This window comes from Lissotriton vulgaris, chromosome 8, assembly GCF_964263255.1.
Source record: "Lissotriton vulgaris chromosome 8, aLisVul1.2, whole genome shotgun sequence".
NCBI lineage: Eukaryota > Metazoa > Chordata > Amphibia > Caudata > Salamandridae > Lissotriton > Lissotriton vulgaris.
This window is the reverse complement of record NC_141696.1, coordinates 677,266,213-677,286,998: the sequence shown is the minus strand read 5'-3', so window position 1 is coordinate 677,286,998 and position 20,786 is coordinate 677,266,213.

Here is a 20,786-nt window from a genome sequence, read left to right as displayed (position 1 = left end):
GAATTATATTTAATATTATGTTATCTCTTTCCAGGTCTCCCATTCCCGAGCTGTTCCTACCCTAATTCCCTTCCCTCACTTGATCGCCCTAATACTCTGTGTTATTACTATTAGAGTTGGGAATGTCAAGAGGTGGACATTTTTGTGCATCGCCCAGGTTCTGAGGAGCTCTCTTCATTGGTTAATAAGAACCTAACATTTTGGAGCTTCCTGCAAGGGAATCCTTATATGTGATTTATAATGGTACCACTAGCCACATTGCCAGCTTTGTACAGTTCACTAAATATTGGACCCCTGTACAGACACTATCTACATAAAGGTTATGACCTTTATTATGAAAGATAGATTGGGCACTCCCATATATCTTCTCACTGACACCTAAAATGGAAGGAGAACCTGCGGGATTTATTTTGCAGTACTTTCCGGTGTACACTCTCAGGCAGCACATATAACCAGTAGAGCTCTCACGCAACATGTACATCTTGATGTCATTACTAACTCTTTTACTAGGTATGTACTGGCTGAACAGTAGTCGACCGTTGTACAATATCAAGGACCCATAAACTGCTATATTCTTTGCAGGAATATAAATCTCTGGAAACTTGGCAGACAAATGTTCGATGATAGGGCACATTTTGAATAGCCTGTCAGCCTGATCTGGTTGGTCCTGGGGCAATGAGTAACCCTGGGCAAAGGACTTCGCTCCCCCCATGGAGTGGGTGTAGTGTTGCCTACTTCGCGCTTCACAAAGTAGGCATAGTAGGCAACACTACACCCACTCCGTGGCGGCGCGAAGTTGCCCGTCACCTGCCTCCCACACGCCCTCTTCTAGTACCATATTTTTACTATTAAAGACATTGAAATAAAAGAAAAAGCACTTACCTGGATGCGGCATCTGGGGGCTCCATCTTCCTGTTGACCCGCCGACTTCTTCAGAGGAATGCGCATGCGCGTGCACTCGCCATGCGCATTCCTCGTAAGAAATGTGTTGGCGCCCACACATGCGCATTCCTCTGAAAAAGTCGGCGGGTCAACAGTAAGAGGGAGCCTCGGGACGCTACATCCAGGTAAGTGTTTTTTTCTTTTCTTTTAATGTCTTTAGTTGTAAAAATATGGTACTAGAAGAGGCCGGGAGGGAGGCGGCCGGCGCGTAGCGGGGCTACGTGAAGTGTGTGGGTGGGCAAAGCGCCCACCCCACTTCGCGGAGCTACGCGTAGCCCCGCTACGCACACTACGCCCACCCTTAGCAATGAGTAGAATTACTTTTGAAATGCAGCATCGCTTCAAAATCAAAAGCCTGTCTTTTCTCATGACTGGTAAGAAACAGGGTGTTGCCCAACCTGCACAAGTAGAACTGTTATATTCCATATAGGTACCAAAATATAGGCCTCAGTAATTTCATTACTTTTCACCTATATTGTTCCCTACATTACACTTGTCACGGTTTACAGTCACTGACCTTATACCTAGATACAACTCTGCATTCAGAACACAGGTTTTCCCTAATTCAAAATCGCATACATTATGCATGAGGGTTCTTGGGAGCACAGCAGGACTGCCATCTCCTGTATAAATTCTATGTACCAAGTTCAGGCCCGACGTCATCCTTAGGCCGACAAAGTAATACAGCAAGGTAGGACCCCTAGGGAGACCTATGGTTACATATATACATCACATCTTGCTAAGATAGTCAGAGGAGACCAAGACTTCCTGGCCAGCACACTGACCAGAGACATTGAGGTACCTGCATCCAGAAACTCCAGCTCCAAGTGGTCTAACATCCCTTGCGGGGTATCTAGCTCGAGACCAGGACGGGGTCCCTTAGTCTCTCACTTCAGGTAATGGGGTTGACTAAATCCTAGAGGGATTCTTGGCTTAACACCTATATACATGCTAGGTACATTTAGGTACATCTAGTTAGGAAGGCAACATCAGAGTACGCATCTTTTTATCATGTGTTTTATATACTTGAATGTGTTCATGATTATTGTTAGATGGTGCAGCTATACCTTCCATTTACCTTTATAATACTGCTATTCATTTACATCTTATACTGTCTAATAGTTGTTGCAGCTCACCTATTATACACCAGAGTAAAAACTGTTCATTAAATACTTATTGACAACGCCCAGCCTGTTTATTCGGTGTATCGCTCAGAGACAGACTAAGTAAGCACGAGTGAGTGAGTGAAAGGTAGTATATTGTTTCCATGGTCCTGAGGGATCAGGGTTGTCATGTTCGATGATTGCCAAGAACTTTTCTCTCCTTAGTAAAAATTGATTCTAGTGGCAATGCGATCTAGTTGGTACAAGAAGCCAACATACCCGGTGGGGGTGTCCGGAATCAGTCCAACGCCAATCCTACAGAGTATGTTGTCTAAATGTGCAGATACTGTATATTTCTTATACAAGCTACACGACAGAACATAGGATTGTACAGTTGGTTTGTGAACTAATCCCATCTTCAGTGTATAGCCCCGAAAAAATGTCAGCTAACAAAGTGAAGTGTGTGTGCCCTAGAGTAAAGTTCTAGAGTACCTCCAAGCTTCATCAGAAATTGTTCTGCATACACACTTGTTTGCTGCTCAATTTCCTCAAGGAAGTTTGCATCCACAAAAAGATGGAAAAAGTCGATAGGCAAAGTAAGTGCTGTGTTGATCTTAAATCCAGCATCTCCAGTGAACTGGTGAATTACTGGCTAAACTAAATTAGAAATTTGCCAAGTGAACACTCTGTGTGTGCTTAGTGTCCTATCTGTCTGCACTCTATACTGTTCTACACTGTCACTAGTTCTTTGCTGCACAGTTAGTGCTCGCAGAGGGACATCACTGCTACCAGGGTCATGCTTTTCTCCCTCTGATGCTGTCTCAGTATCAGATCCTGCCTCAGAGCTTTCCTCCATTATATGAGTAAAAGCATCAGAAGCTGTCATCCAATAAGATGCCATCTCTGTTTTTCTAATTAAAACGTTCTACCTAGGTATAATGTAGAGGTACTTGTAGAAAATATTGCTGTGTGATGGGGGTAAGTAAGTAAGTAAGGTAAGTAATTCCTTATTGTTTAGGTTAATAAAAACCGTTACAAAAAAGTGCAATAAAACAAACTCATAAGAAATTTAAAAGACCTTAAAAGAAGAAATTCATGGTTGACCGAATAGTAAAGGTAAAAAACAATAAAACACCACGGGAAAAAATGTTCAATACGCTTAGTCCTATACTGGGCTTCCACAATACAAGTGCCTGGGTTATTTGTTTCCGTTCTGCTAGTTTCAGAAATTTCACTAGCTTCCCGTTTAGTGGCGGGAGCCCAGGATCAGAACAAGCGGGGACAGCTTTTCTACGTGAGCAGACTCCTAGTTTGTTGAAAGCTGTTTTCAACAAAGCTACTCTTTCTTCGTTCAGCCTCGGACAAGTGCACAATAGGTGTTCCAAATCTTCGATTCCTGTTCCACGGAGCTGGCATTTGGTCCCATAGTTCTACCTCAACCATGGTGGTAAGTGAGGAATGGCGGGTAGAATCCCCAGCCTGTGTTTAAAAAAGGCCTCTTTTGTTTTCCAGCCATACCCCAGACCAAAATATGATTGGAGCCCCGGTGTTCTATATGTGCACAAGGTCATCCAGGCATGTTGCCTATAAGAGAGCAAAGCTTTGTCCTCCACATGCGATTGTCTCTTTAGACTCTTGTTCACTATGCGCTTGAATTGCGCATGTGATACAGGAGTCTCCCATAGGTCTTTCAGTCCTGTTATGGACAAGGACTCCTCTAAGTATTTTTTTTCCGGCATTCGCGATGTGGTAAGCATGTCTTGCCAGAGCTGTCGGTTCAGGGTGTTTTCTTGGGAGTTCTTTAATTTGTACCAGCACTTGATGTATGAACCTCTTCGAGCAAGCGTTTGGCACGTCAACCCGAATTCCAACCGAATCTGGGCCTGCGAAGTATAGGGTGGTAGATTAAAAAGAAATCTATAGGCCTTTGAGATGGTTGTGTCCAGAAGTTTAGCATCAGTTCCTCTTAGGGCCTCACTGCCATACGTGATTGATGACTCTATTTTAATTTTGGCTACTCGTAATAGAGGAAGTAGAGTCTCACCGGTCAGATTGGTCTTTAGCTGTTTCATTGTCACCGCTATTAGCATGCCTTTCCTCTTGATGGCCTCTAATTTGTTTCGGTAGCGGCCGCCTTCATCTACTTGGATCCCTAGATATTTGTATTCAGAGCAGTTTGAGATTGCATCCGAACCAAGCATCCAAGTGTACGACTTTTTGCTTCTAGTTATCGAAAGAACTTTTGCTTTACTAATGTTCACTTCTAATAGGTTTTCGACAGCATGACCATGAAGTGTGTTGATAAGGTTTTGAAGGCCAACTTTCGTGTGACTGACCAGGACCACGTCATCTGCATAGGAGATGCTGGACAGCCCTTTACCTCCTAACCGCGGAGCATGCGAATTGTAGGCGTCTAAGGCGGGTGGCAGGTCAGCTGTAAAAAGATTGAAAAGAGTTGGAGCTAACACGCACCCCTGTTTTAGGCCCTTTGTGGTCGGAATGCGCCTAGAGAGGTGCGAGCCATTCCCAAGCTTTACCTGGACCCATGTATTTGTGTGCAACTCAATCAAAAGGTTTAGTAGGGGCGAGGGAATCCCCCAGGAGGCCAGTTTTCGCCATAGGATTTCTCGGTTGACATTGTCAAAGGCCGCTTTAAAGTCCACAAAGCAGAGGTGGAGAGCCTGCTTGGTCGCTCTTGCCTTGTGAATGAGCAACGAGATGGGGATCAAGTTAGTTGTTGTCCCCATGTCTTTGCAGAACCCCGTTTGGCTGGATGGTATTAAGCTTTGGTTTGAGGCCCATTCTCGCAGAGGGGTCAATAGGAGTCCTGCAAAGTATTTGGCCTCAACGTCAAGGTGTGCAATCAGTCGGTATTTTTTTGGATGGAGTCTATCCCCTGCCTTATAGATGTGATGGGAGTGAAATCGTATGCTATGAAGTGTCAAATGTAATACAGTTAGAGTGTAATACAGTGTGATCACAACAGTCTCAAACTCACACTTAATTGACACAATAAACTTAGCTAAAGATCCAAATCTTCTAAAAACATCTCCAAACATCCAACGCTGCCAAAAACCTCTCTAACAAAGTGTAGGGAATAAGCAAAAAAAAAATAGTTTATGTTACAACACATACACTAAGATAAAAGCATATTATGCTAATGCCCCCATGCCTTGAGAAAAGTCTGTGTGAGACGTGCTCCCTGTGAAAGAGCAGAATGCAGGTGACACACAATAAAGTTAGTCTTTTGTACCATGTGCCTCTCTGCTTCCGTCCACCATAGCCCACATCAAGCACTGACCAGTTCTTGTCTCACTCACATTTTATATTTGCCAAGCACAGCATACATCATTGCAGAAGTGGATGAGGACACTTCAGCCCTATACAGATAATGTGTCATAGACATGGTAAGTCTACCCAGTGTGGCTGAATCCACTTCAACTACTGCTCAGTTATTCAGCTGTACACAGTTTGCTTCTGTCCACTGCATTGGGCAATGAGTCAGCACACCCACCATGGCCTCCTTAAATACTGTGGCCATACTAAAATGAATGGCTGAACAACAGACCACTGGCTGAAGTGGGCTAACCACTGTCCCATGATCTAGGCTTTGTTGGGTCGAATGTCACACTATTCAGCGGCTGAACTGCTGCCTGGGGAAGGGGTACCTAAAAACCCTGAGTCAACAGTAGAGAAGAAATGAGTGCCAAAAACACCAGGCACATATACATATAGCAGGAAGCCATATTTGTAATTCCTTGGCAGGTTGATCGCAGCACCCCTTGGTGCAATTAGACCTCCCATGGAAGAGAAAATAATCAAATACAACATATCGACCCCTGCTGAGATAAATATATGGTGCCCCCAGGGAAAGGAAAAACATAAATATACAAAGGGGGGCAACCATCCCCTGGGGGCAGAACACCCACATAAGGGTAAAAAGTGTTACAGCAAACAAATGATGGACAGAATACTGACAATGCAAACATTCTATCCCAGTCAAAATATCTGGGTTAACTCCATTGCTCTTCTGCCCACTACACCACCCCAGTTTGGACCCAGCCATATCCAAATCAGTCTTGACCCTGTGCCCCATGGGAACAATCCAGGCCGAACTGCCAGGCCAGGTCCTCCCTGGACCGGAAACAAGCATCCTGGGACTGGTTCCAGGGTATGTCACCCTTCTTCAGTCAGGCTAGCTTGAATCCAGTGGCACAGTGCGCAAGGGACCCCGGTCTGGGCATCCCCATCCAACCTAGGGCGAAAAGTGTTACAGCAAACAAATGATCAACAGAATGCTGACAATGCAAACATTCTCTCCCAGTCAAAAGATCTGGGTTAAATCCATCATTCTTTTGTCCACTACGCCACCCCAGTTTGGACCCAGCCATATGGTAATCAGTCTTGACCCTATGCCCAATGGGAACAGTCCAGGCTGAACTGCCAGGCCAGGTCCTCCGTGACCCAGAAACAAGCATCCTGGGACCCGTTTCAGGGTGTGTCCCCCTTCTTCAGCCAGGCTTGCTTGAATCCAGTGACCCACGTCTGGGCATACCCATCTCAGATAATTCCTCAGGCAGCACACAACTAAAAATCAAAATGGCCACAAATTTTTCTCTTCCCTGGAAGTGGTTATCATATTCTCTTGGGAGCCAATCACCCCATCCAGGGAATGGAAAAGATAAATATGTCATGCTTTGCCCACAAAGGGCATGGAAAGGGGGACGACCCCTCCTGTCAAAATTATAATCCCTGGTGTCTAGTGGAATCACTGCACATGGATCGCAGTGCAGTCATTGTCCACAAGCAGGGATCTGTTTCACTAAGACATTTCCCCTTCTCAACGATGTCAATAAACCTTTTATGCTGCCCTTTAATTATGGTAAGGCATCAAGAAGAACAAAAGTAAAAACCAAAATGGCCATGAATGCCCCCCCTCCCAAGAAAGGGAAAACATAAATATATAAATATAATCCCCATACAGGGGTCAACTAAGGCCAGGTGGGGCGACCTCCGTTTCTAAAATATAATCCCTGGTATTTTGTGGTCCCTGCTCATGAATCAGTATGAATTTACGGTTTACCAGCAGGGGTCAATTTGAAAAAAGCATTGCTGGAAAGGTGAGACCCTCCTTTCCAGGGGTGCTTTTATAACTTTTGTGCTGCCCGAGAAACCTGGAAAGGCCCCAGGGAGCACAAAACTAAAAACCAATGTGGCTGCCAAATTTTCCCTTCCCGGGAGGGGGCTGATCACACCTCCCCAGTGTCTGATTTCCCCCCAGCAAAAGTGAAATATAAGTGTATACATATATTCCCCTTGGGAGATTCGACGGTTCACTGACAAAATATTGATGTACAAAATATAGGTGTAAAAAATATAGACGATAAAATATGGAATGCAAAAATATTGAATCCATATTCTTAAACAGGTAAGTACAAAAATATTGAATCAAAAATATTGAAGTAAAATATATAGATGTCAAAGATATTGATTTAAAAATATATATAAAATAAAATAAACATGTTAAATATATTAAATAGTAATATTATTAACAAAATAAATTACATTGAATAAACATTTTAACTAAATTTAACAAATAAACATAATTTAAAAAATATAAACTCACAAACATAATAGTGTGTGCCTATTACTTTAAAATAATTTATTAACTATTATCTTTATTTAATTTTTAAACTTTAAAATTATATAAAAATAAAATATATATATATCAATTATTTAAAATAAAACAATTCCATAATACATTAAAACATTAAACTATTAAAAAAATTAAACTTCATTCCCCAATACAATAAGTGCATTAGTAGGGAAAGTGTTGGATAGGGGAATAATTCAATTTACTATTCTAACTCCAGTGAGTGCTACAGTAGGGAAAATGTTGGATAGTGGAGGGGTACAAATTACTATTCCAACTCCAGTCAGTGCAACAGTAGGGAAAGGGTTGGATAGCGGAGGGGCAAACATTGCTATTCCTACAGCAGTGAGTGCAAAAAATAGGGTAAGTATTAGATAGTGGAGTAATTACATTTACTATTCCAACTCCAGTAAATGCAACAGTAGGGAAAGTGTTGGATATCGAAGGGGCAAAACTTACTATTCCCACTCCAGTGAGTGCAACAGTAGGGAACGTATTGGATATCACATGGGTAAAAAGTTCTATTCCCACTCCAAAGAATGCAACAGTAGGATTAGTGTTGGATAGCAGAGGAGTAAAAATTAATATTCCCACTCCATGAGTGCAACAGTAGGGAAAAGTATGGGTAGTGGAGGGGTAAAAATTACTATTTCCATTCCAGTGAATGCAACAGTATGGAAAGTTCTGGATAGCGGAGACAAAAAATTACTATTCCCTGTACCAGGGAATGCAACATTAGAGAAAGTGTTGTATAGCAGAGAAACAAAAATTACTAATAGCACTTAAACAATTGGAAAAAAACTAAAAATATTACAAAATTTAAAAGATCCTAAAAATAAATAAACAATATTTTAACAATATAAAAGTAAATATATTAAACATATAAAAAGAACACATAATATAATATTAACTCCATATAACAAAAACCTGTCAAATGATATACAAAATAAATTAATAAATAGATTTAGAAACAGTAATTATTTAAAAGTTGCACAAATTAACAAACGCAAAAATTATTCAAAACATATGTCATTATTTTATTTCAAGTCCTATAACACCACATCAATAAAAAACACTTCACCATTTTGAATTACATTTATTTCCATAATTAACATAATAATAAGCAATTAAACCATATATTAATTCCCAAACAATAAGAAACATTTATTGAGTACACATGCTTTAACACTGTAATATCCACAACACACAACTAAATTAAACTATAAAGTAATAAAATGCCAAAAAAATGTAAACTAGTATTATTAACAACTAATATTTAAATAATTAGAATGTATTTAATACCCACCTTTTACCCCTTTAAAAATAAAAACAACACACACAAAAATAAACAATTAAAAAAAAATATATCAAATAATTAACATTAATTAACAACGATATCATCATTAATTAAACACAAATTACTTACCACCATTTACTCCTATAAACTCCACAACACACACCTAAAATTAATAACACAATTGCCATAGTTTTTTTTTAACAGTTTATTGCATACTTCTCAATTCACCCTGCCAATTGCCTACAACCCTGAGGCCGGCGACTTATTATCTGGATAACAGTACACAGATTTGTTTGCCAACATCCCGAGGGGCAGGCAGTGAGGTTTTACCGGTATGCATCCCAGCATGAAAAGCAATCTGCAATGTATTTAGGTATACCACAAGGTTAAAACCAGCTGAAACCATTTAGCCCCCCTCCCCCCAACTGCCATTCTATCAAAACAAGAGTTAGGCCTCTCCAAAAACACATCACCTAGTCCACTGCATCGCATTAATTCAACCAAACTGAGCTCAATCAACGTTTTACACCCCATTCAAACAGTGCAAGATGGCACACTCGTGTCCTGCCTTCGATCATGTCGCCCTCAATGGTCAGCCATGCGAGTCCATATCGCTAACATAAACATTCTAGTCCCTCTGGAGGTCCGCCCCTTCCGATTGCAATCAGGCAGCAAAGTGTTCCCAAATGTTAGATGGTCTAGAACCACTCGGCATTAGTTCCCAAAATACGGACAATTGATCCTTGCAGTACGTAACGGGCCAGATCCACTCAGCTATCCTAGGTGGATTCTGTTTCTTCCAACGAATGGCCAAATGTCTTTTCGCTAACAGCAACATCATGGCCACAAGTTTGCGGTGTTCTTTCCGGATTTCCTGTACATATACCAACAGTGCCATCATCAGTGTAGCCGGTAGCGGGGCACTTATTATGCGTTCCATGTGCCTAAAAATTTCTGCCCAATATTGCACCACAGGTCTGCAATCCCAAGCCAGGTGGGTGAACGTGGCGCTCTGAGCGCCACATCTCCAACACCTCGCATCCGGGTGCAAGCCCATACGAAGCAACTCTGACGGTGTGCGATACAATCTATTCAGGAAATTAAATTGGATTAGCCTCAGTCTGTAATTCGGTGAGAGGTGTTCCAGCTGTGAGCAGCAAAACTGCCACTGCTTGTCAGTGATAATCAAACCAGCCTCCTCTTCCCATTCTGCGTTGGAAGTAGTGTATGTGATTAGGGATTCTCCCTGTGTGATGCTGTAAATGCGTGAGATGAGTTTCCAGGATGATGGATTTGACAACACATTCTCCAGAGCAGGCAGGGTAGGTGGTTTGCTCGGAAACTCCTTTTACCGGGATCTACATGCCACTCTGATCTGATAAAACAATAGTATGTCAGATGCGGTGGGTGTCTGTGGGTCGCTCATGTTTGGTAGTGTTAGAAACTCACCGCTTGGGAATAGGTTGCTTCCTTTCTCTAACTTATGTGACTTTGCCCTTAGCTTAATTGCTTTGTCTAGTAGGGGACTAAGTAGAGGGTTATCGCCTAGGGGCATGGACGGTGCATAAAGCACCTCTTGTTGCGCTCTCTTCGCTATACCTTTCCACGCCCCCTATCTCACTGCCTCCACTGTGTCTAGTTCCTGTTGTGGACGTTTATAAGGTTTATATATGGGAATGTTGAGCGGGAGTGGGGCGATCCGGTCTATTTCTATTGCCACGTGTGGTTGGAATGGTGTAGGATGATGCCAAAAGTGTAGGAACTGCGCCTGCGCACTGTAGGCATATAGCTCGAAGTCCGGGGAGCCCAGTCCTCCCTGTGTGAATGGCAGTGTGAGTATGTTCCATGAAATGCGGGGTTACCTACCCACCCACACCAGCTCCAGTATGTTGAATCATAGCCGCTTGAAGAAATGCACATTCAACGGCATAGGAATATTGACGAAGAGGTATAAAAATGTGGGCAAAATTACCATTTTAGTAATTGCTATGCGCCCCATCAAAGATAATGGAAGACTCTTCCATCTTGGTATCTTACTCTCCAGCCAGTCCATTGCCCTACCATAGTTGGCCATCCATATTTCCTGCAAAGACCTACTTATACAAATGCCCAGATACCTTGTCTCTCCCTCTGCCCTTTGAATCGGGAATTCGAAGGCAAAGGGGACTGTGGCATCGGTGAGTGGCAAAATCATAGATTTCTTCCAGTTAATCTGCATTCCTGTCAGTCCTCTATAACATATGGACTCCCTAATCAATGCATCAAAGTTGTCTCTAGGGTTGGTCAGATATATAATCATGTTGTCGGCATACATGGAGATTAAAATACCCCTGGTCGTGAACCCAATGCTTTTCTGTGTATGGTATTGTCAGAGTTTGTCCGCAAGCGGTTCTGTGGCTATGGCAAACAATATTGGTGACAGTGGGCAACCCTGCTTTGTCCCTCTAGTGATGTGAAAAGGTTCAGGTGTCTGCCCATTCATCTTTATACTAGCTGTTGGGTTTGTGTATAATACTTGAATCTGTCTGAAAAATAAGGGGCTGAGGCCCAGACACGTCAGCAATTCAAAAAGGAACTTCCACTCCAGGGAGTCAAATGCCTATGTGGTGTCCAAGAGCACGGCCATGGCTTGCACATGGGGAGCCAAGTAATGAAGTACGCCAAAAATCGTCCTCAAGTTATGGGCTGTGGAGCAGCCTAGTATAAAACCCAACTGGTCCGGTAAGGCTATTTGCGGTAGCATAGGCTGTAGTCTATTTGCTATTAAATTGGCGTATATTTTGGCGTCTAAATTGATAAGGGACAGCGGAAGATATGAATCTGGATTTCATGTACTCCTGGGCCCCATCATTAAACCAGGCTAGTCCTATGTCATCCAGATAGTCAGCTATGTCTGCTTGCGATGGGTTTGTTTGAGAGGTGTATAATCTTGAGTAGTATAGGGACATTTCACTCAGTATGTCAGGCGGTGTTCTAGCTATTTCCCCACTATCCATATGTAATTCAGTATGTAAGTCGACACCCTAGGCGTGCTCAGTAAGCAGGCCATTGTTTTGCCCGGTCTCTCACTCTCCCCGTATCGTCTAACCTGGCGGTCGCATAGGCTGTAGTCTATTTGCTATTAACTTGGCGTATATTTTGGCATCTAAATTGATAAGGGACAGCGTAAGATACAAATCTGGCTTGGTTGGATCTTTTTCTGGTTTCAATATGGTTATGATAGTGGTCTTGCGGAGTGTGGCAGGAAGTACACCAGTCTCCATAGCCTCCAGGTATACTTGCAATAATTTGGGGGCCAGAATATCTGCGTACTCCTTATAAAATGCTGCCTTTAGGCCATCCGCCCCTGGGGCTTTATCACTAGGCATGCTGTTTATTTCTTGCTTAACGTCCACTGTTGTAATTGGCATCTCCATGTACTCCTGGGCTCCATCATTAAACCAGGCTAGCCCTATGTCATCCAGATAGTCAGCTATTTCTGCTTGCGACAGGTTTGTTTGAGAGGTATATAATCTTGAGTAGTATAGGGACATTTTACTCAGTATGTCAGGTGGTGGTCTCCACTATCCGTATGTAAGTCAGTCGACCCCATAGGAGTGCTCAGTAAGCCGGCCAGTGTTTTGCCGGTCTCTTACTCTCCCCGTATCGTCTAGCCTGGGCAGGTTTATATAGATACGCCGTCTCTTTTTCTGCCTCTTCTTGGAATTTTGTTAATTTAGTCCTAATCGTCGCTGTTGTCTCTGGGGACGGATCTTGCATTTGTGATCATTCTAGCTCCCCTATTTCCCGCTCTAGCCTGCTGAGTGTGTTGTGAATATCTCTTAGTACACCCGATTTGAGCACTATGCAGTCGCCGCTTGTGACTGCCTTAAAGGCTTCCCCGAGCATGCCCGGTGAATCAACTGTACCCTCATTCAGTGTAATGTATTCTGTGATCTTAATGTGCAGCTCCTCACGAAAGACCAAATCCAGCAAGGTTATAGATGGCAATCTCCAGGCAAAAGGCTGGGCGTACGCAGGGGGTAGACGTAGCCAAATCTGGCCAGGCGCATGATCTCAGAAATTGTATGGTATCAGTCAGCCAGGTGTGGAGGTCTCTAGAGACCAACCAGTAATCCAGGCGTGACCGTGCTTTTTGATGGAGTGTGACACAGGTTTCTGCTCTGGTTGTTGGGTGTATGGCCATCCAGGAGTCTATTAGTTGTAGATTGTTTATAATATCATGTAGCATTTCCGCTGCCTTCGGGATGTGTGGGTAATGTGCTCGGAATGAACTCTGTCTCTTTAACAGTGTTGAGAGGACTATGGTAAAGTCTCCTCCCCACAGGATTGCAGTGTGCCCCAGTGTCTGTATCTTTTGCCATAAATGTTAAAAACATTCCGGACTATCCGTATTCGGGCCATAGGTGTTAATTAGTGCTACCGGAGTGTGACATCGCTCTCCCAGCAATATTATGTATCTGAAAACATGGCGGCAGTCGGCTGACTGCGGCAAGTGCTCCGCTCCGTCTCGTCCGTAAATGCCTGTCCGCTAGCAGTTTAAACCTGACTCGGTTATCACCCACCTACACGCTACTTACATGGCTGATCGGCGATGGTAATACCCTTTTTTGCTCAATGTGCCGAGTTTATTGTATTTCCGGCAGCCTCGGTAACACCAGTGACCGCGGAGACGAACGCGGAAGTATTCACGGAAGTATTCGCTCTTCGTGTGGGCTGCTCCCGACAGCGAGTGCGAGGCTACAACCCTGGAACACCAGTAACCGCGGAGACGAATGCGGAAGAAACCGCTCTTCGTGTGGGCTGCTCCCGACTGCGAGGCTACAGCCCTGGAATATAGCCGCTTTCGAGTTGCACAAGGTAAAACGGCTTCAGTGTCTTCTTGGCGTAGGAAGCGCCTCTGGTATTTACAATTTGAAATTCGGATTCACGACTCAAGGAGGAAACAAGATACATGGTGATTACTCTTCCCTGCACGCGAGTACTATACCGAACGTTACACCAAAAGGCGGGTCCCCCAGGGGTATCTGAGATTTCCACAGTAAGTACTGTGTGCGTTGTGAGTACAATAAAGTGTGTAGATGTGGTGATTGATTGCAAAGCATACAGCGCGCCCTTCTGCCATAATTTGGCACACATGAGTGCTTCAGACTCTGCTAGAAAGTTAAGGGGAAAGAGCGTAGCAAGGAACACAGCGGGTGTCAGTGCATCTCGAAAAAAGAAAGCAAAGAGTGCACTACAAGCCATTGAGGAGGAGGCTGATAAAAAAGTTTCTAAACTAGAAAAAAGTCCACAAGTAGATCGGGAAGCATCTTCATACCTCTCGGTTGAGGTGAAAGCTAAAAGGGGAAGAAAACGTGCCAAAGCAAACCCCGCTACAGCTCTCCCCCCTAGAGTCACCCCTTCGCTGGGCTCATATTTTAAGGCGATCCCTCAAATCTTGAACCTAGGTAAAGAACAAGTTCAATCCAGTAAAAGCAATAGCATTTTCAAGTTTGGCTCTGAGACTATGGAGCTAGAGGATAATCAAGCCGCTAATCTTGATCTGCCCCATACATCACAACCAGAGGGGAGTACATCAAGCCCACAGAGAGAGTCTGAGGCGGAGAGTTCTGTCCACCAAGTCACAATAGACACAATAGACGATGGAACTTTAATAGCAGGGGGTGATTCGTTATTTTCTATCTTTCCGGTAGATGGTAGGAATCCTCTCGAGATCCCTAACGCCAATGCTAACACTGCAGACAACTATGTGGCTGATATATTTGCTGAAGCCCCTTTGGAAACTCCTCAAGATCAAGATCTATGTGATGTGGCTGGCTCAAGTGCGGACACAATTTCAGTTGCCTCAGTACAAAGAATGTTTGCGGAACTGTCTGCAGAAATTAAACAAGGCTTCGCTGAGTCAGCCTCAAATCAGAAAGAGATAAGGACCTTCTGTGAATCTTTCGATGAGAGATTAGGTAATTTGACTCTAAGAACACAAGCCTTAGAAGAGACGGTGGGTCAAATATCAATGAGAGCTGAGGGCACCATGGAGGACATTGTTAAACTAAGGAAAGAAGACCAGGCCATCTCAGAAAGAATGGAGGTTTTAGAAAATAATGCAAGGCGGAGTAACATACGCATTTTGAATATTCCGGAGGGGTCTGAAGGTGCAGACATTAAGAGTTACGTAATCACTCTTTTGAAAGAAACTTTAAATCTCTCTCAATCTATTGAGGAGCTAGCAGTGGATATTCAGCGTATACACCGGGATCCCTTTAGGCGCAATATCCAACGGTCTAAGCCTAGGAAAATTCTCGTAAATTTTCACACTTATTCATTAAAAGAACACATCTTGAACCAGGCTCTTAAGCTTAAGTCACAAACATATAAAGGCTATAACTTCCAGATCCGTTCAGACTTGTCCCGCTTCACTTTGGATAAGCAATGGGAACTCGGTAAAAGAATGGATGCTTTTCGTAAATTTGGCGCCACAGTACAAATGGGGTTCCCTGCATCTCTTAAAGTCATGTTGGACAACAAAATGCACAATATTAGATCAGTGCAAGCCGCAGACGAACTCCTGTTAGCCTTTGGCAATAGGAAGCAAGGAGAGTGATACTACGTTTCATAATTGAGGAAACAAATATCGCCATTGACCCTTAAACTTAGAGGTGGCTAAGAATTGGAAAAGAACATTGAAATGGCCACAAGGTCGAAGGTTAAAGGAAATAATAAAAAAGTACAAAAGTACAAATGGAAAAAAAATAATAAATAAATACAAGGAATAATAAAAAAATAAAAAATGGGAAGGAAGGGATAGGAAGGGATAAGGGGATAAGGGGAAAGACCAAGGGAAAAAAAAAATAATAATAATGTGTAAATAAAAAAAATAAAAAAAAGGGGGGAAAGTATGAAAAAAAAAAAATAACTAACAAACACAAATATACGATTTACACAGCCATGTTTGGCGAGTCACTTTTTAAATAGTATGGGCACGAGGTGATGAGACGGGGAAGAGCTAGGAGCACTTACTTCCGGAAGTTTTCCGGTTGGTGAGTACGGGGTTTTCCCAGGGAGGGTGTTGGGGTGGGCACGGGGGGGTAAGGGGGCAAAATCACACTATTAGTAAAGAGCTCAAATCTTTATATGTAAATAGCTTCTTCTTCAACACAATGTTTTTTTCTCATCTTAAGACACAAAGTAACAATTCGTTTGAATCGTCTATCATCCTCCTGTCACAGCCAGCCCTAATAAATGTCTTAACTGTACAATCTAATGAGTAAAATAAAAATATTGTCCTGGAATGTTAATGGTCTCCGCACCAAACCACGAGCTAATAAAATCATGCAGTATCTTCGGGACACTGATGCGGGAATCATTATCCTCCAGGAGACTCACTTAGTCGAGAGTGAGATACTTGACTTGGTCCGTAGGAACAGATGGATAGAATCATCAATCTCAACAACACAAGGCTCTAACACACGGGGGGTCTCGATATTTTTCAAAAAATCTGTCATATTCAAAATTAAGCAGCAGAAAGTAGATACCGGAGGTAGATGGGTTATTGCGGCAATAGAATTAGGAGACACAAAGTTAACACTCGTGGGATATTATGGTCCTAACATAGATGATCCCTCAACACTGGAAACTTTATTTAACAACTTGCTTAGTTTCCCAGATCCAGTGATAATAGAAGGGGACTTTAATATTACCTTGAATCCACTCTTAGATAAAACCCCTAACAGTAGGCAGAAAATAACTTTCAAATCTAGAAACTGCCTGTTAGGTTTGATGCGCCAATATGACTATTTAGATATTTGGCGGTTTAAAGAGGGTCAAAGGCAAGAGTTTTCATTTAGAAATCATAAATATAGACACATGTCTAGAATTGATTTTATTCTTGTAAGTAGAGCCTTTGCTGAAAATACTATTTCAATACAATACACCCCAATACATCTTTCTGACCACTCTGCAATTGAACTAGTACTAAAATTAGCCACGACATCTCCCACTAAAACATGGTCCTTTGATAGATCTCTTCTCTCTTCAACAGAGGATATTGTATTTATACAATCAGAGACAAACTATTTTTTTAGCACTAATAAGGATTCGGCTCCAATAGGGATTATTTGGGACGCATTCAAGTGTACTCTAAGAGGCCTTTTTAAGAATAAAGTAGCCTTCCGCAGTAGACAATATATAGAAGAAGTTACCTCTATTGAGAGAGACATTTCGAGAGTACAAAACGATATGGATAATATTGATCCCATAGAAGATCCAACCTTTGATCTTAAACAAGCAGAATTGAGCAGGCTGAAACTTTTATTGTCAGCAGTTTTGGAGAAGCTGGTCATGCAGAGATGGGAAGCAGGTAAGCTCGCCCATTTTCAATATGGGGAGGGGGCAGGTAAACTACTTGCCTGGAAAGCAAAATCTGACCTGGCACGAAATAACATCTGTTCAGTTACTTCAGCGGAAGGTACTTTCTCCAGAGATGAGGAAATCAGAGCAGTTTTTAGAGAGTTCTTCGAAACCATATATCAAGATGATCTTAGGCCGAATCGTTGTGACGTAACTAATTGGCTGGGGGGCATACCTCTTCCGTCCCTAACAATAGAACAGTCTTGCTACTTAGATGGGGAAATTACTATAGCGGAGGTGGAGGAGGCCATAAAGAAATCAAAAAACGGAAAGGCGGTTGGCGCAGATGGTATGCCTAGCGAGATTTATAAAAAACTTATCTCGGAACTCTCACCAGTGCTAGTCACTTTGTTTAACCAAATTCTTAGAGAGGGCAAAACACCACCGGAGTCATGGAACAGTGCCACTATAACCCTAATTCTGAAACCTGGTAAACCCGCCTCTGACTGTGGCTCATACAGGCCCATCTCTATACTAAATGCCGATTATAAAATTTTTACATCAATTTTAGCAAATCGGCTGGGGCGGGTTGCTCCGGATATAATAGCTCCGAACCAAAAGGGTTTTATAAAAGGGAGACAGCTCTGTGAGCTTACATACAAATTGATTGGTTCAATCGATATTGCTATAAAGGAAGAAATTCCACTGGTTGTTCTCACTCTAGATGCCACCAAGGCCTTCGATAGGGTGAATTGGTTGTACCTATCGGAGGCCTTGAAGAGCTTTGGTACTGGGGATGGATTTCGGAGGACAATTGAGCTTCTATATGTGGTAAATATTTGATTTACCGTCCTAATTTCTATGCAGGTAAGTACTTAACAAAAATAACTCAATCGGAAAGAAAGAGGCAGAGTCCGTGGTGTTAGAGTTCTTAGGGGTTTTACTTAAAAAGGAATGGTCATGGTACCAGATCGGATATCGGGTTCCTGCCACCACTGGGGTGCAGGAAGGGATGGAGCATACTTTATTGACAAGACATAACTTTTATACTTAAACCATAGAATGAATACCAATACAGTAGGCGTAACAGCTGAGAGAAACAAGATAACAGCATACACGTGTTAGCAATACGTAATCAAAAGGCGTGAACTAGGCGTGGACATAGAGGTGTGTGCTAGAAACGTCACATGTAAGTGTCACGAGTAGGTGGGTACTTAGCAGAATTTGGCAATGTCAGCAGAAATCTGAGGCCTGGATGCGCGCGCAGCTGCATGACGCGTGAATGACGTGGAACTGGAGGGAGCAGGGGACTTGACATTTACACTAGCGGAAAGAGACAGAAGTCTGGCATGTCAGATCAACTCGTACCTATATCATATCTGATATCTAATGTTTGGGAACCATATTATCTAGAGGAAAAGGTCTCTTGGGCAGAGGCTATTCTATACTGACTGTGAGTGCGTGTATAAGCGTCTAAGTGTCTGAATGAGATGCGAGGGGGCATGGGCCTACCATGGTAACAGAGGCTATGAATTACTTGCACGGAGACAGTGAGGCCGGGCCCTTTGCTCTGCAGCTGGAAGATGTTTACTTGAACTAGTAGGCAGGAATGTATGTTTGAGGAGCGGAACAGATAATTCGAAGGTTGAATACAGTGTTGGCAGGCAGCAGGCTGAGCTAAGCGCCGTTAGCCGCACAGGGAGTAAGGCAGAGGTCACGGGTACAGAGACAGCCCAGGCTGAGGCGTTCAGAATCAGAAGGCAGAAAAAGGCTCGATGGCAGAATTCAGGGCCTACTTCGCCAGAGCTGAAAAACGTGTAAAGTACACCACAAAAAGACGTTGGCATGGCATACTTAGGAACGGAATATTCAACCCATTCAGGGTGGATCTGAAAGAGGACATGTTAACGTTGGACGCAAATGTATTTGCGTCTTCATAGCTGGCACAGGAGGGAAGTTACATGCACTTTAAGCTGGTACATGGAGACGGTGGGGTACACGTTAGGGAACATTTCTCGACCATAAAATTTATATTTCCTCATTCCCTCCTTGTTCCCTACGGACCCTTCGTGATATATCGATTCTCATAAACAGATCAGTCTGTTCTTGTAACATTATTTGCTCTTCTTTCTTCTTTTCGCGTTTTAAGTGAAAACTGGAATGTGCAATACATGAAGTGGCGCACAGACCACAAATCGCTGGCCCACACTGTAGGCACAGGCAGCAACTGAATACTATGACAAGGCAATGCCTAGGAAGGATAGGATCTTCCATCCCCAAGCGGTCAACGTTGTCCAGAACCAACCGGACCAAGTCCAGGTGCCTGGATTCTGATGTATCAAACTTGCAATCTTATGAAGACGTGTAATAGCTTTATATACTGTAGGCGCGTTTTCTGGAATGAAAACACAGCAACTTGACCCGATGACCTTACAAGCTCCGCCCCTATCTGCTAGGATGACGTCAATAACAAGACGATTCTGGAGAACAACAACCCGCATGGCAGATTGCTCCTCTGTTAAGTTGCCTAGAGCGGAGGTAGTTTCATTCACTACTGCTTCGAGTGTTCTAGTTAATCTTCGTATCAGTTTACTATTTTGGACAGGACCTGTGAAGAAAAAGAATCCTTTATTGAAATCTGTGTATTGCTCCCATGCCGTTTCAGTATAGTCGACAATCGGGAGATCTCTTCGGAGTCTATTCTGTACTAGATTTGTATTTCTGTGATAATCAGGAGGGGCTAGAAAAACAGGTGGCAGAAGGAATGCAATGTAACAGGTACCATCCCAATCTAGAGGTAAGCGTATGTATGCGGTATGGCCACAAACAAAGTAGGAATGACGAGTAGCTCTAAAGGAAGATTTGCCTTGATCACTGAATTCGACCACAGTAGTACATTTGCTATGACCTAAGTGTACTGAACCCTTCTTTCTGACACATAAGTCACCTTTGACTGGTAATACTGACATAGCAGGGAGAACTGGTGCAGCTTCGGATTCGACAGTAAGAATCATAAGGTTAATTGTATAATTACCTAATCCATATACTTCATTTTCTAGATCAGTTCCTATTCTAGTGGGAAGTCCCTTTTTGTCAGGATAACAGGCGTTAAGCAGAACTAAGTTCAAGTTTCCCCAAACCCAGTTTCCTTCGAAAACAGCAATATCAGGATCTAAGGAATTAATTATTCTAAACCATGCTCCACAAGAGCCATTGTGTGTGAACGGGTACGGAAAGAGGGGCAGAACTCCCTTGTATTTCTGATAGGGAGGGAGTCGGCCACATATCCAACAATTTGTAGCATTATTAGTCTGATGGGAGTGATGTAACATACTAATGAAGGTGTTGTTGCGCAGCGCAAGTCTATAAGATAATTCATGGGGGGGTAACTCGCTAAAAGAATGTTCGGCAGTGACATTGTAAGCAGATTGTTCACGCTTGA